This window comes from Aquarana catesbeiana, linkage group LG05 (genome assembly GCF_042186555.1).
Source record: "Aquarana catesbeiana isolate 2022-GZ linkage group LG05, ASM4218655v1, whole genome shotgun sequence".
NCBI lineage: Eukaryota > Metazoa > Chordata > Amphibia > Anura > Ranidae > Aquarana > Aquarana catesbeiana.
The window spans coordinates 468,946,503-468,961,777 of NC_133328.1; positions in this window are offsets into that span (position 1 = coordinate 468,946,503).

Sequence of the window (15,275 nt, forward strand, 5' to 3'; positions counted from 1 at the left end):
TATGAAGGGATCGTCCACCGATGGAGCATTGAGTTCGAAGAACTCCTTCAGAGCATTTCTAATAATTTTCGAGTTTTCAGGTTGGGACAAAGTAAATATATCATTCCTCCATCTATTTGCTCTTGTTTCAGTGCCTCGATCCCCCACACTAATGGAAGGGGGCGCATGATCAGACCAGGATATGACATGTATATCAGACATTACAATCTTTTGTAACATAAATTTATCCACTAGAAACAAATCTATGCGTGAATATGTGTGATGCACATTTGAAAAAAGTAAAGTGCCTTTCCGAAGAGTGTTGACATCTCCACACGTCGAATAGATCAGAAGAAGCAAGAAACTGGGCTAAAGTTGCTCTTAGTTGCGATCGCATGGAATTGGAGACGTCTAGCTCTTTATCTGGTATTGCATTAAAGTCTCCAGTCAAAATTACATGACCTTGTTTTATGGACTCCACTCTTTCCAGATCTTCTTTAGGAAACGTATTTGGTTCGTATTTGGTAGGTACAAGTTAACCAAAATGTATTTGGTTTTGAAAATTTCACACACAAGAATAATGTATCTTCCAGATGCATCTAAGTGTGTTTCTATTTGGGTGAAAGGAATATAATCTCTGATGGCTATAGCGACTTTCTTTTATGGACTGTTCGATAGATACACATGAGGTTAATTTTGGTGGTTAAAGGGTGGTGGTTTGTGAGAGACAAAGTGTGTCTCTTGAAAGCAATTAATGTCACTGATTGCCTGATTGCTGATTGCCTGATTGCTTCCTTCCAGGCCATTTGCCTTTTGTCTTTTGTGAGGGCTATTTAAGCCTTTCACATTAAATTATGTGATGTTCAATGCCAGCTTGGAGGAGTAATAAAACAATTTACATACCGTGCTGTAGTGGTGATTTGGGACTGTATGGATTTGTGTTACCTGGAGGCGGTTCTCTCGCTCTTGTTATGGTGAAAGAGTGAGGCAGGAATCTGTAAGATGTGACTCTATAGACCTGTATAATCATCTATTATAGACTGTTGGTGTATGTCCTGTGGGAAGAAGAATGTTAAGGGAAGACAAGAAAGGAACTAGACAAAGATGTAAAAACAGGCGATTCCGTTGGAATCTGTGCGAAAAAACAACCGCTGTAACTTGGGGGGGGGGGGGATACAAAGAATAAAATAAAAAATAAAAAACTGTGTGGCATTCTCCAGGGCCATCAGAGGAGTTATAAGAAGCATCAATGATGAGTCAGGATTTCAGCCTGTTTCAGTGTCAGAGTTAGAACGGGTGGATGGGGGTGATTGCTGCATGATCTCTGCCGTGTTTTTTGGTTCCAGAATTTGCCATTCTTTCATGAGGCCTTCTTTTATACTAGCAATCACGAAAGAAGTGCCGTCTTTGGTGACCAGTAGTTTGGCAGGGTATAGCCATCTGTATAGAATGTGATGGTTGTTCAGCGGCTTGGTGATAGTGGCTATTTGCCTGCTTTGCTGCATGGTGAATGCAGAAAGGTCTGCAAAGAAGGATAAATCCTGCATTTCAGGTGGTAGATCATCACGGCATCTGGCAGCAGTCATGAATTGATCTTTTATGTGGTAGAAATGCACTCGGACTATGATGTCTCTGGGTAGATGAGAGGGCATATTTTTAGGCCTTGGCAGCCTATGGATGCGGTTGATGACCAGGTCCACAAATGGCGCTTCTGGAAGCACTGCTTTCATGAGATTGACAAAATAATTCTTCAGGTCAGGGCGTTTGACCGATTCGGGGATTCCCTGGATTTTAAAGTTGTTACGTCTTGATCTGTCTTCCAAATCGTCCAATTTGAATTTAATTTGCACAATCTCATCATCTGTTGTTCTGGGCATCAACCATGTCATTAAATGTGGTTGTGAACTCTCCCATTTTTGATTCAATGTGAGTAACTCTGTTGGACACAGCAGTTACCTCTGATTTCAATTGTTGCGTAATAGAAAGCATATCAGCATGCAAAGTGGTGTGCAGGGATACCAGCATGTCCTTGAGGGTAGTGTCCATGACAGGCTGGTTTAATGTGGAGAAGTCAGTAATGGAGTCTTGTAACTCCCTAGTGTCATTTAGCAAAGAGTTAAATCCGCTTACCTCCTCAGTATCTGCAGGCTCTATAGATGTTCTGCTCTTTGCTGGGCTGGAGGAAGCTGATGGAGGTGGGGAGTAGCTATCATATCCTTGGTTGAAATTATTGTTGCAGCGGCATCTGTTTGGCTTTGGAGCCGTTCCATGCTGCTTGTAATGGCCGCATGTGTCATCTTGGCTGTGAGGACGGCGCGGCAATGTGAAAAAATCTGTCATCTTCCCCGGAATAGCACACTTATTTCTCCTGCGGGACGGCATCAGGGAGTATGCCCGCTCTGGTTGTTCTAGTTTGTGGGCAAAAACGAGGCTCGTAGTCGCTTTAGATCCCCTTTATGGCCCGGGATGAAGCATTCTTTCAGTGTGCTGCCATCCACGCCGTCAGCTAGCCACGCCTTCCCCAATACGTAATATAAAAATATGCACTGAAAACCAGATGCGAACTGACTACATGCACTGAAAACCAGATACGAACCCACAAGCATAAACTGAAGAGCAGTGACTAACTGAAAAGCACGGGGCTGAAAATTGCGTATCGTCTCTCACCAAACTTCTACTAACATGAAATAAGCAAGAGATTAGCAGAAGGAGCCCAAAGGGTGGCTCGCTGGCTATTGAACTTCCTCTTTATAGTGCTGTTGTACGTGTTGTACGTCAGCGCGTTCTTGACGATCGGTATTTCCGACATCATGTGTGCGATTCAAGACAGGCTTGAACCAACATCCGTCGGAAAAAAACCCAGAATTTTGTGGTTGGAATGTCTGTTTGTGTGTACGCGGCATTAGTCTCTCCATCTCTATCAATTCAGCACTATACCATTTTTGAATAAATCTATTAATCAGAATATCTGATTGTTGTAGATCCTCTGTCTCTAAGAAGCAATTCCTTCTCAGTCTTATAAATTGCCCTCTAGTTAAATTAAATAACCATGACTTGTGATGGCAACTGTCTAGTGGTACACTATATTGCCAAAAGTATTGGAACGCCTGCCTTTTTATGCATATGGATTTTAATGGCATCCCAATCTCAGTCTGTAGGGTTCAATATTGAGTTGGCTCACCCTTTGCAGCCCTAACAGCTTCAACTCTCCTAGGAAAGCTGTCCACATGGTTTAGGAGTGTGTCTATGGGAATGTTTTTCCATTCTTCCAGAAGCGCATTTGCGAGGCCTTGCACTGATGCTGGACAGTAGTAATAAAAACAATGCAGCACTAAGGATGACCAATGAGTGAAAACAAAAGTGTAGACAAATAACAAAAAACCTTTGAAAAAATTGCGAATAACATAATATCATAAACCTGATAACATAAAAAACATATCATAGGGTTATTATGATCACTAAAGAATTGTGTATAAAAAATAATAATCAAGTGATAGTGTCATATAAGCAGAAAATAATTAGAAAATAATCATACAAAAAATCCCATCACATATGGTGCAATTTCAAAAAATAACGCGTTCATAAGCATAAAAAAGCTGATCCAGAATCTGTGATAAGAAAATCCAATCTCCCAAGAGATGAATGCACCCAAGTGAATATGAGGCTCCTTACCGACATCTGGGTCTGCGGCAGAAACTGTATGGCCCAGGGAATAAGAACAAGAAAGGCTCCCATAGTGTAATCGTTCCAACCAATAAAAATTTAATGAATAAACTCTGCCGAGTCTGATGGGAAGTGTGTGCACAGCGGGAAGCCTGCGGAGACACCGTAACATCGTGATTGCCTTTATACTCGCTTATTGGATCTGTTTGTAAGTGCATCTTTTATTCATTAAATTTTTATTGGTTGGAACGATTACACTATGGGAGCCTTTCTTGTTCTTATTCCCGGAGCCATACAGTTTCTGCCGCAGATCCAGATGCCGGTATAGGTTGTTGGGAAACCTCTAATCTCCCATATGCCTGGTCAGACCGTTGTGGTCTTCCGAGTCGGTAAGGAGCCTTATATTCACTTGGGTGCATTCATCTCTTGGGAGATTGGATTTTCTTATCGCGGATTCTGGATCAGCTTTTTTATGCTTATGAACTCTTTATTTTTTGAAATTGCACCATATGTGATGGGACTTTTTGTATGATTATTTTCTGCTTATATGACACTATCACTTCATTATTATTTTTTATACACAATTCTTTAGTGATCATAATAACCTTATGATATGTTTTTTATGTTATCAGGTTTATGATATTATGTTATTCGCAATTTTTTCAAAGGTTTTTTGTTATTTGTCTACACTTTTGTTTTCACTCATTGGTCATCCTTAGCGCTGCATTGTTTTTATTACTAGTATCTGGAGTTTGTGTCTGACTTTTTTGATGCTGGCTGCTTTGGTAATTTAGGGTAAAACTTTCGATTTTTGTTTATCTTTATATCAACTTGTTTCAGGCTGTAAGGGTTAATCCTTTATAGCTACCAATCATTTACTAGGTTTGTAGCGCAGCGTTAACCTTCGGGTTTTTTATACACTGATGCTGGACAGCCTGGCTCACAGTCTCCACTCGAATTCATCCCAAAGGTGTTCTGTCGGGTTGAGGTCTGTGCAGACCAGTCAAGTTCCTTAACCCCAAACTCGCTCATCCATGTCTTTATGGATCTTGCTTTGTGCACTGGTGCGCAGTCATGTTGGAAGAGGAAGGGGCCGTCTCAAAGCTGTTGCCACAAAGTTGGGAGCATGAAATTGTTCAAAATGTCTTGGTATGCTGACATCTTAAGAGTTCCTTTCACTGGAACTAAGGGGCAAAACCCAACCCCTGAAAAACAACCCCAGACCATAATCCCCCATCCACCAAATGATTTGGACCAGTGCACAAAGCAAGGTCCATGAAGACATGGATGAGAAAGTTTGGGGTGAAGAAACTTGATTGGCCTGCATAGAGTCTTGATCTTAACCTGATAGAACACCTTTGGTATGAATTAGTGTGGAGACTGTGAGCAAGGCCCTCTCGTCCAACATCAGTGCCTGACCTCACAAATGCACTTCTGGAAGAATGGTCAAACATTCCCATAGACACTTCTAACCCTTGTGGGCAGCCTTCCCAGAAGAGTTGAAGCTGTTATAGCTGCAAAGGGTGGGCCAACTCAATATTGGACTCTACTGACTAAGACTGGCATGCCATTAAAGTTCATGTGTAAAGGCAGGTGACACAATGTCATCCCGCGGCCAGCTTAGTACAGAGTCGCATGCCAGCATATGTGTTTGACACGTGTATCTGAGTTAGCACTGGCGGCAGTGCTCTACTTGTAAGTGCAATATTTATCATTCTTTTATACATTAAAACTTTTAAACAGAGAGCATTCGATCTTGTGTGCTTCCCTTTCCTTCCCATATACATCTGGTGTTCCTGAGCTTCTGAGGACCTGTGCACCCAATTTTAAGGAAAAAGGAGTGTCTATCAGAGCCATTATCCCTGGGAGGAGCACAGCTTGCATTGACCTTCTGGTAATACAGAGGTCATATCCTTGAGGTAAGCAGCCAACTTATATGGGTGGTGGAGACACGGAGTATTCTTATCATTTGGATAACATTGTCACAGTGGTGGTCACACTATTTATTAATTGGACTTTATATTTTGATTCTGTATCCATTTTTTTGGGTTGTAATTTTCTGTTGTACACTAAATATGTTGATCATATTGGAATAGCATATCATTTAGTGCATGGTAGATATGAATTTTGCTGCACTGTTTTTTGTTATTTAATGTCCTTATTGAGTGTTCTGATTTTGCTTAATTAGTGTTAGCTGGCAACATTCTTTTGAATATCTGAGCACAATTTGCATATTTTATTTATTATTGTGGTTTGCTCATTGATTTTGTAGCACAACAAGCAGATAGATCTAGATTCTTCTCTCGACAAATATAGAAGTGTGGATGCTCTCTGTAGATTTATCAGCCTCTAACATTCACATTTACTGGCCTATCAGAAATGTCTTTGTCATGCGGTTGTCATGGTTATGCAGTAATCTATCTCTGTCAGCTTACCTTCTCTTCATGTGTTCAGACTAAGAGGCCAGCCACTCACACCTGGCTGGTTTTATAGCCTCTCCTCTAAGCATGGCTCCACCCCAGGCCCTATCAGGGAACCCTATATTAACCCGTGCACTGCAAGCCAGCAGTGCTGATCAACCATTGTGTGCTAGCTTTCGTGTGTACTTGCTGTGTTTCCTATGTCTGATTCCAGTTATTGACTTTGGCCTGTTCTCGACTTTCCCTGTCTGCTTGTGACCCTGACCTTTGGCATGTTATGTTTATCCTTGTCTGCTAGTTGCCCTGACATTTGGCTTATCCCTTACCTTCCTCTTCTCCTGTAGTCTACCGTGAGCGTGAGAGTGAGCTGTGAGACCCTGGGGGCTGCAACCTGGAGCCAGACTGCAGCTCTGTCCATCCTCACCACTAGAGGCTCTGGTGAACACCTGCTGGCTCTTAGACTCTGCGCCCTGGGGAATCTATGCTCTAGCTCCCAGTGGGATCTGTGTTAGTGATCCAGTAGACCTGCTTCCTAAACCTCCCAGGGTTCAATCCGCAGCAGTCAGTCCTAGGGTCCACTACCTAGTGGTGCACTTCCGACTCCTACAGATTGCATCTGTCATCTAGCCTCAAGGTGACCTGACAGCGGTCCACCACCATCATTTTCAATTTTAGACTCTGCCCTTCAGATTATCTACCTCACCCAGGACTTTCACAAAAATACTTCTACCAGTGATAGCTTTGTTGAGAGAGAGAGAAAGAATTGAGAGTACATCATTATCTGGACAACGTCCTGGCCAACAGCCAAGAAGTGCTTATCCAGGATCAGAGGTACAATGGCACACCCTTCAAAATTTTGGCTGGCTGATTAATCGGAAAAAGAGCTGCTTATGCCTTACACAGAGGATGGTGTTTCTGGGAGCACTGCTAGATACTCAGGCCAACATAGTACAGCTCTCTTAGGCAAAAGTCTGCCCATTAATACAGAAAGTGAAGCTTGCTTTAGGTACAGTCTCCCTTCCTGCCAGAACCTGCTTGAACATCTTCGTTCATTGACATCCACCATCCCAATGATCCAGTAGGCTCAGTGGCACACATTCAACTCTTCAAGAACTCCTTTGTTGAGCAGTGAAATTGAATCTCCATGCATTGCTGGGGCAATGAAACACTCTCCTACAGTGGTGGACCTGCACAGCAAATTTCAAAAGGTATTGCCCAATCGTAGTCACCACGGATGCCAGTCTGCAGTTCGATAGCTTTCCTGATCTTTTCCAATACAGGGACACTATGGATGCTCTGCACCCCACCTTTTCTAGTGAGGGGGCTTGAATATAACAAAGACTCTATTTCTTTCTGTTCTAAGATGGCTGACAAATGTTTAAAAACCTTCACAATGTATTGTCATTACAGTTAATGAAGGGCGGAAAAACTGCTGCATTAGTTTGCCAGGACTGCAAACTTCAAATGGCGTGGGCTTGGCTGGCAGATAGAAATTGGTGAATAGCTTGCTGTGACTTCCCTTATTCCTGTTGATGGAAAACTGTACTGTTGCTAGGCAATTTCTTTTCAAACTTTTTTATTGAGAGTAAGACATAAGGTTTAACAGGCAATACATATGTCACATAGTTGGATTTGTCATTATACATAAATACCCTAGTGGGGATTGTGTTATAACAATTTTCAGGAATAAATTATACGGTACGGTCCAGTGACAAGTTTTTCACAGAGTTGAGTGAGAACAAAATATAACGGTTTCCTGTTACGTCTAGATGACAAAACAGGGTTTATATCAAGAAAAATTAAAAAAAAAATAAAATAGTAAGATTAATGTCAAGAGTAAGGTGATAGCATTTAAATATGGATAGTAAGTCTGCGAACATATAAAGGCTCAAAGTTGGTAGACTTTATATAATCTTCAATAAAGTTACCTGTAAAAAGAGCGCAAGAAGAAGGAGAGAGTAAAGAGAGGGAAATCAGAAAGAAAAGAAGGATAGGGAAGATAGAGAAAGATTAGAGAAGGATAGAGAGAGGGAGGAGGGGGGTCGGGGGGAGCGCACGAGAGTCTGGCTCACCACCAGGTCCATCTATTGTGATATTGGGTCATTAGGGGTTAAGGAGGTTCTTATCAAAGTCTGGGGGTAGAAAATGTTCAGTCCAGGGATTCCAAATTTTCAGATGTTGAGGGATCCTATCAAGTATCGTGGCTTCTATTTTACTATGGATCATAGCCTGGGTGACCCTATTTTTGGCCTCAGCTAGGGAAAGTTTCGGGGTTTTCCAGGCCCTAGCTATCGTCTGTTTAGCTGCTGTTGTGAGCTGAAGAAGGAGGCGGGTCTGAGATCTGGTGAAGTCCGAGGGGATTAGGTTCAGCAACGCTATAGCTGGATCTGGTTCAATTGGATGTTGAAATAAGGTAGAGGCTATTTGAAAGATCGCAGCCCAAAATTCCTGTGCTATAGAGCATGACCACCATATATGCGCGTGGGTTCCTTGCTCGTTACAGCCACGGAAACAATTGGCTGAGTAATTTGGGAGAAATTTGGCAATCCTGGCAGGAACCAGATACCATCTCATAAGTACTTTATAATTTGCCTCTTGTGCAATTATGTTTTGAGAGGATATTTTCGTATTGGACCAAATGTCAGACCAGTCCTCTGTATCAAGGTGTAATGCAAAATCCGCAGACCACTGTGCAGTATATGGAGGGAGGTTGTTTGGGGGAGAGGTCAGGTGAGCATATAAAAGAGATATTAGACCAGGGGCGTGAGGGTCAGAGTTGCAAATTCCTTCAAAAAGAGATAAGTCGTCTAGTGACGTATGTGTACCAATCGTCGTTCGGATAAAATGGGATATCTGTAAGAATCGAAAGATTTCTGTGTTGGGAATATCAGTTAGGTTTTGTAGAGAGGCAAACGTCTTTATACCTGATCCTGAGACAAAATCGCGTATGCGACATAATCCTGCCCTGTGCCAGATTTGAAACGAGTTCGGACTGACTTGGGCTGGGTAGAAGTTCGGATGGTCTAGAAAAGAAAGAAGTGGGGAGTGTGGGGATTGTAATTTAAAGGGACCTCGGAGTTTGTCCCACAGCTTAAGAGAATGTCCCGTTATGGGGTTACTAATTGGGCCACGAGTTGTGGGGGGCAACCATAGTAGGTTAGATATGTTGAGCGGGTATAGATCAATAGCTTCCAAACTGACCCAAAGTGGTATCTCATTCTGTGCATGAAATAAAGTAATCTGGGCCAGTTGGGCGGCGTGATAATATCCCATGAAATTAGGTAGACCCAACCCGCCCTTGGTTTTACTACGGAGCAGTACCGTTTTGGAGACTCTGGGTCTAATTGGGCCCCATATGTATTTGGATACTCGCGTTTGAATGATTCGATGGTAATATGGGGGGATTGGGATCGGAAGGACTCTATATAGGTAAAGCAGTTTTGGAAGTAGGGACATCTTTACAGCCGCTATCCGGCCTAGCCAAGAGGTACATATTGGGCGCCACGCTTCCAATAAGGCTGTTAGGTGTTTTAACATGGGGAGATAGTTGGTTTTAAAAAGCTGGTCTGGGTCACTGGTTAGTTTAATACCAAGATAAGGAATAGAAGCTGGGGCCCAAATGAAAGGGAAGAATTCCTTTATGTGTACCAATTCAGGTTGTGGTATGGATACGTTGAGAGCTTTTGATTTAGACTGATTAACTTCCAGGCCTGATATTCGGGCAAATTTGTCAAGGAGATGAAGTAGGTTGGGGAGTGTAGTTCTAGGTGATGTGACAAATAGCAGCGCGTCATCTGCAAATAAGCATAACTTATGTGATGTAGAAGCTATATCAAGGCCTTTGATATTTGGGTTTGCCCTTATGAGGGCTGCAAGGGGTTCTATCGCCAGTGCGAATATAAGGGGAGAGAGGGGGCATCCTTGTCTAGTACCTCGTAAAATTTGGAAACAGTCCGAACGGTATCCTGAGTATTTGACATAAGCTTGTGGTTGATGATATAGGGAGTTAACCCATTACAAAAAATTTGGTCCAAATCCCCATCTCTGGAGTACATAGTTAATATAGGGCCATAAGACTGTGTCGAACGCCTTACGAATATCAAGAGAGAGTAGGTGCATGGGGATCTGGCGTGTTCGGGCTAGGTGTTGGAGCAGAATGACGCGTCGAATATTGTCACTGGCTTGACGTTTTGGTATGAAGCCAACTTGGTCTTTGTGAATTAGGCTACCTATAATTGGATTGAGGCGTAATGCCATAATCTTGGCTAATATCTTTATATCCAAGTTAAGTAAGGATATAGGCCTATAATTGGACCATAAGGCGTTGTCTGTGTTAGGCTTGGGTATCATGGAAATAATAGCTGTCAACGTATCTCGACCAAAGGAATATTGTTTAAGGAGAGAGTTAAAAGTATTAGTAAGAAGGGGGGCTAAAGTGGGGGCAAATTTTTTAAAATAAGAGCTTGATAAACCGTCGGGGCCTGGTCTTTTATGGGGTTTAAGAGATTTTATGGCAAGAAGGACTTCCTCAGACGTAATGGGGCGTTCCATAGACTCTCTGTGGGCCTCTGATAGATTTGGTAGAGTGATATTTTGAAATAGTGACTCCGCTTGCGTTGCCGAGAATGTGCGTGTCGGGGTATATAATTCAGCTAACTTCTTACGGAATTCTGCAAGAACTTTAACAGGATTACTCGTGAAGTTATCTTTGGCCAGTTTGAGTCTGATAGGATTATGCGCCCTTTCCGGTCGGCGAAGTCTTAGTGCCAGGAAGGAATCAGGTTTATTGGCTTTTGTGTAGATTGTATGGTTGAATCTTCGAATGGTTTTATCTGCTGATTCTGCTAAGATTAAATCTAGCTCAGTTTTCGTTTTTTCAAGTAAGATCCTATGGGGTTCAGTTGGGGTGGATTGGAATTGGAGGAAGAGACGATGATATTCAGCTTCTAGTTGTTGTGTTTTAAGTTTTTTATCTCTTTTGAGATGGGTGGATGTAGATATACAAGTCCCTCTAATCACGGGTTTGTGGGCTTCCCATAACAGGATAGGCGAGATGCCGGGTGTGGCATTATGTTGTATGTATTCTTTAAGGGCTAGTTGTATGTCAAAACAATAGGATTGATTGGTCAAATGCGCCTCATTAATGCACCATGTACGGTCTTTAGATTGGGGGATCAGGGAGGAGACTGTTGTTACTACTGCGCAGTGGTCTGACCAAGTGATTGGATGTATGTTTGAATGGAGCAGGGTTGGGGAGGATGAAACTGGTATAAAAATATGGTCAATCCTTGAGAAGGATTTATGTGGGTAGGAGTAGAAGGTATAGTTTTTCTTAGCTGGATTGCATTCTCTCCAAGTATCTAGTAGGGAGGCTTGTTGGAACAGTTTGCAAAAAGATAGAGAAGGGGAATATTGTTCTGGGGCGTAGGGAGATTTGTCTAGGTGTGGGTGTAGTACTTGATTTGAGTCGCCGCATAGAAAGAAGGTACCTTTACAATGTGCTCGTATAATTTGTAGGAGGTGAGAGAAAAAGGGGTTGGGATTAGTATTGGGGGCATAATAAGAGACAACAGTAGTTGTCACATCTTGTACATGCCCAACTAAAATAATATAACGGCCTTCAGGATCTTTAATTTCATTAGTTAAGATAAACGGAAGTGTGTGGTGGAACGCAACAAGGACACCCCGTTGCTTAGTAGCTGCAGATGCAGTAAACACTTGGGGGTATTTGGAGCTAAAATATTTAGGTGTTGCTTGATTAGAAAAGTGAGTTTCTTGTAGAGCTATAATACTAGCTTTCAGGGATGCAAAAGTACGGAAGGGCTTAACCCTCTTGTTAGGAGAGTTAAGTCCCTTTACGTTAAGGGAAAGTATGTTCAAAGGGGCCATTTAAGCAATTTGGGAGGACGACTACTGAGAAGATATGTATGGATCGTGCAATCCCCCCGACCCAGTGAGAAACAATCAGGAAAGGAGAGGTGGAGAGAAAAGTGAAGAAAAGAAGAGAGAAAGAAAATAAGAAACAGAGAGAAAGTTTTGTAGAAGGAGAAGGTAAGTGTCAAAACACTTGGTGTGTTGGACTTCTCAGTACAACAGGTAGATGTCCGTACTCCCAAACCAGCCGGCTGGGCCGGAAGCACGTGCATCTTGTAGGGGGGAGCAGTGACAGTTCCCCACCGCAGACTGGGGAAAAAATAGAAACAACATAAATCTCAAACAGTCCAAACAGCTCGTATTAGAGAATTACCGGTATATATAAAGAGAACAAATATAACATTTAGGTAACGTGCCCACTTAGTGGGAGAACTCAATGTCGCAATTCTGGTAAAAAGGCAGAGACATGAGGGGAGGGGGGGGAATGGGTGGGGGGGGGGAAGAGGGGGAGAAAAAAAGAAAAAAAAAAAAAAAAATTTAAAGGGGAAAGGGAAGCAGGGAAAGGGAAGAGGGGAGGAAAGTAAAAGGGGCAGAGATGGCACCGTTAAACTGAAGATTACCAGTACTTTTGCAGAAATGTAGAGGAGGACCTCTTATCAAAATTCTTTAAATTCTCTAAGTTTCAGTAGCTATCACCTCCTAAATCCTATCTAAAAGATAAGGAAAAAATAAATAATAAGCAAAGTATAATACAACATTTAAAGGTTAATAACACCAGTGCCTAAGATTACAGGGAATGGGATGTGCAAACCAAAAGAGGGGGGGGGGGGGAAACAAAATTGAGTGGGGTATATTAAAAAGGATATATCCCAAGGTTTTGATAAAAAAAAAAAAAAAAATGCAAAAATATGAAAAATAATAAAGAGTATATAAAAGTAAAAGTAAGGGGGGCGTATTCAAAGCGTCTCAGATTGGCAAGAGTTCTCACAGGTATAAGATCACCTAATAAGGTAAAACCACATCTGTGTCCGGTCAATATATTAGTACCAATATGACCAGAAGTTCACTTGTGGTGTGAAAGATGATCCGAGATTAGTCAAAAATCAATCAACGTGATGTATGAGACTTTGGGTCAAACAGGTTTGCTTGGCGAGATGGAGTTCCTTTGCGAATCGAGGATGGGCCTTGCTGGTTCTGCTTCGGTGTGGTGGTATAAGGGTGATATGATGAGCGTGCTGGGGTGCGTGGTAAAGCAGTCTCAGATTGGTGTTGAGGAGAGGACAGGTGAAGCGTTTCAAGGAGGCGTTGCAGCGATTCTGGAGTGGTGGAGGAGTGTTGCTGCCCCTGGTATGTAAATTGAAGGGAGAAAGGGAAACGCCAGGTGTATTTTATTTGATGCTGTATCAGAATTTGTAGTTGTGGTTTCATGGCTCGTCGCTTAGCTATAGTAAGGGGTGCCAGATCAGAGAAAAGCTGGTAATTATGGTCTTGGAACTGGAGAGCGTCCTTGTTACGAGCAGCAGTGAGGAGTTGTTCCTTAGTGCGGAAAAAGTGTAATTTAATTATTATATCTCGTGGAGGGCCGTCTTGCTGGCGACGAGTAAGCGCTCTGTGAATTCTATCGAATTCTAGACGTTCGATGGGAATAGAAGGGCAGAGTTCTTGGAAGAGAGCTGTGGCGAAAGATTGTATGTCCTCAACCACTTCAGGGATACCCCTGAGGCGTAAGTTGGACCTACGCGAACGGTTTTCTGCGTCTTCCAGACGTGAAAGTAATGTGGCATTTTCTTCGCGGAGGGCTGCCTGTTCCTGGGCATGCTCTTGGAGAGTAAGCTCTATGTCATCTACCCTTGTTTCCAAATCTGCAGTGCACTGTCCTAGTTCCCTTATCTCACGTGATAGTCTGTTAGTGATTTGGTCGGAGGTGACTTTCAGGGCCTTATTAAGCATCTTTTCCATGTGTTTCAAAAAGTCAGGCTGTGACATACCTGGTTGTGAGGGGGTGGGAGAACCGCTGTATGCTGGATGTGTGTCCTCATCCTCCTCGCTGTACGCTCGATCAGATCTGGCTGGAGATGCAGCGTGCTGTGCGGCGAGAGCTTTCGCCGCCATCTTGGACGAGGCGCGGGCCAGGGCCTCCTTAATCGGTTTGGACTTGTTTTTGCCCCTGTGTCCCGTTAAAACCATCCCGATTGTATCTCGGGACTTGCGGGAGAGGATCGCTTGATAGCTGGAGCGTCTAGACGGTCCGAGAGTGGTGTAGGGTCTCGAGTCTGCGGCGGGGAGTGCGGAGCTCTAAGAGGAAGCGTCCTCCATGTTAAGCCTCGCGCATGCGCCCCCGTTGCTAGGCAATTTCAATCAAGCTCTCACTAGGAATTAAGAGATCACAGATGATACAGGAGTGTAAAATTGGCCAGCAGCAGGATATTTTTATTGAGGGATAATTGGCCAAAATTTACTAGAGAAAAAGAATACAGGCAGGCGTTTTACTATTAGAACTAAGAGAGCAGAAATGGAACAAAAATGTTAAATTGGCCAGCTGCAGGACAATTTTAAATAGAAAGGCTAGTCCCAGTTTACTAAAGACAAGGTTTACAAGCTGAGGATTTGCTGCAAAAATTAAGAGGATACAACAGTGTAACATTGGCCACCATCAGAACAGTTTTAATTATCAATAATAGGCCAAAATGTACTAGAGTTAAAAGGTTAATTTACTGAAGGAGCAGAGCATGTCCACTTTGCAAGGGAATTTTCACTTTGCAAGGGAGTTTTCACTTAGCATACTGAATAGGGGGAAGCTGTGCTGAACTATCCAATCATGTGCAATCATAACTGTTGTGTTGCCCTGTTTGTTTTCATTCTCCTTTCACATGACTGGGTAATTTTTGCAAAATTAAAATTTCAATATTATTAACTAAGCTAACTGAAAATTCCTGTAGTGAGTAAACATCAAAAGCCGCGTACACATGAGCGGAATGTCCGGCAGAAAAAGGCCCTACGGAAGCTTTTCATCGTCTATTCCGATCGTGTGTGTGCCTCATCTGACTTTTTTTTTCGAACATTCTGACCGACCTAGAAATAGAACATGTTCTAAATATTTCCGACAGAACCAATTCTTATCGGGAAAACTGCTCGTCTGTATGCTGTTCCGACAGACCAAAAACGACGCTTGCTCTGAAGCAAGTACGAGACGGAAGCTATTGGCTACTGGCTATTGAACTTCCTTTTTCTAGTCCTGTCATACGTGCTGTACGTCACCGCATTCTGGACGGTCGGACTTTGGTCGGACTTTGGTGTGACCGTGTGTAGGCAAGACCGCTTGAATGGAATTCCATCGGA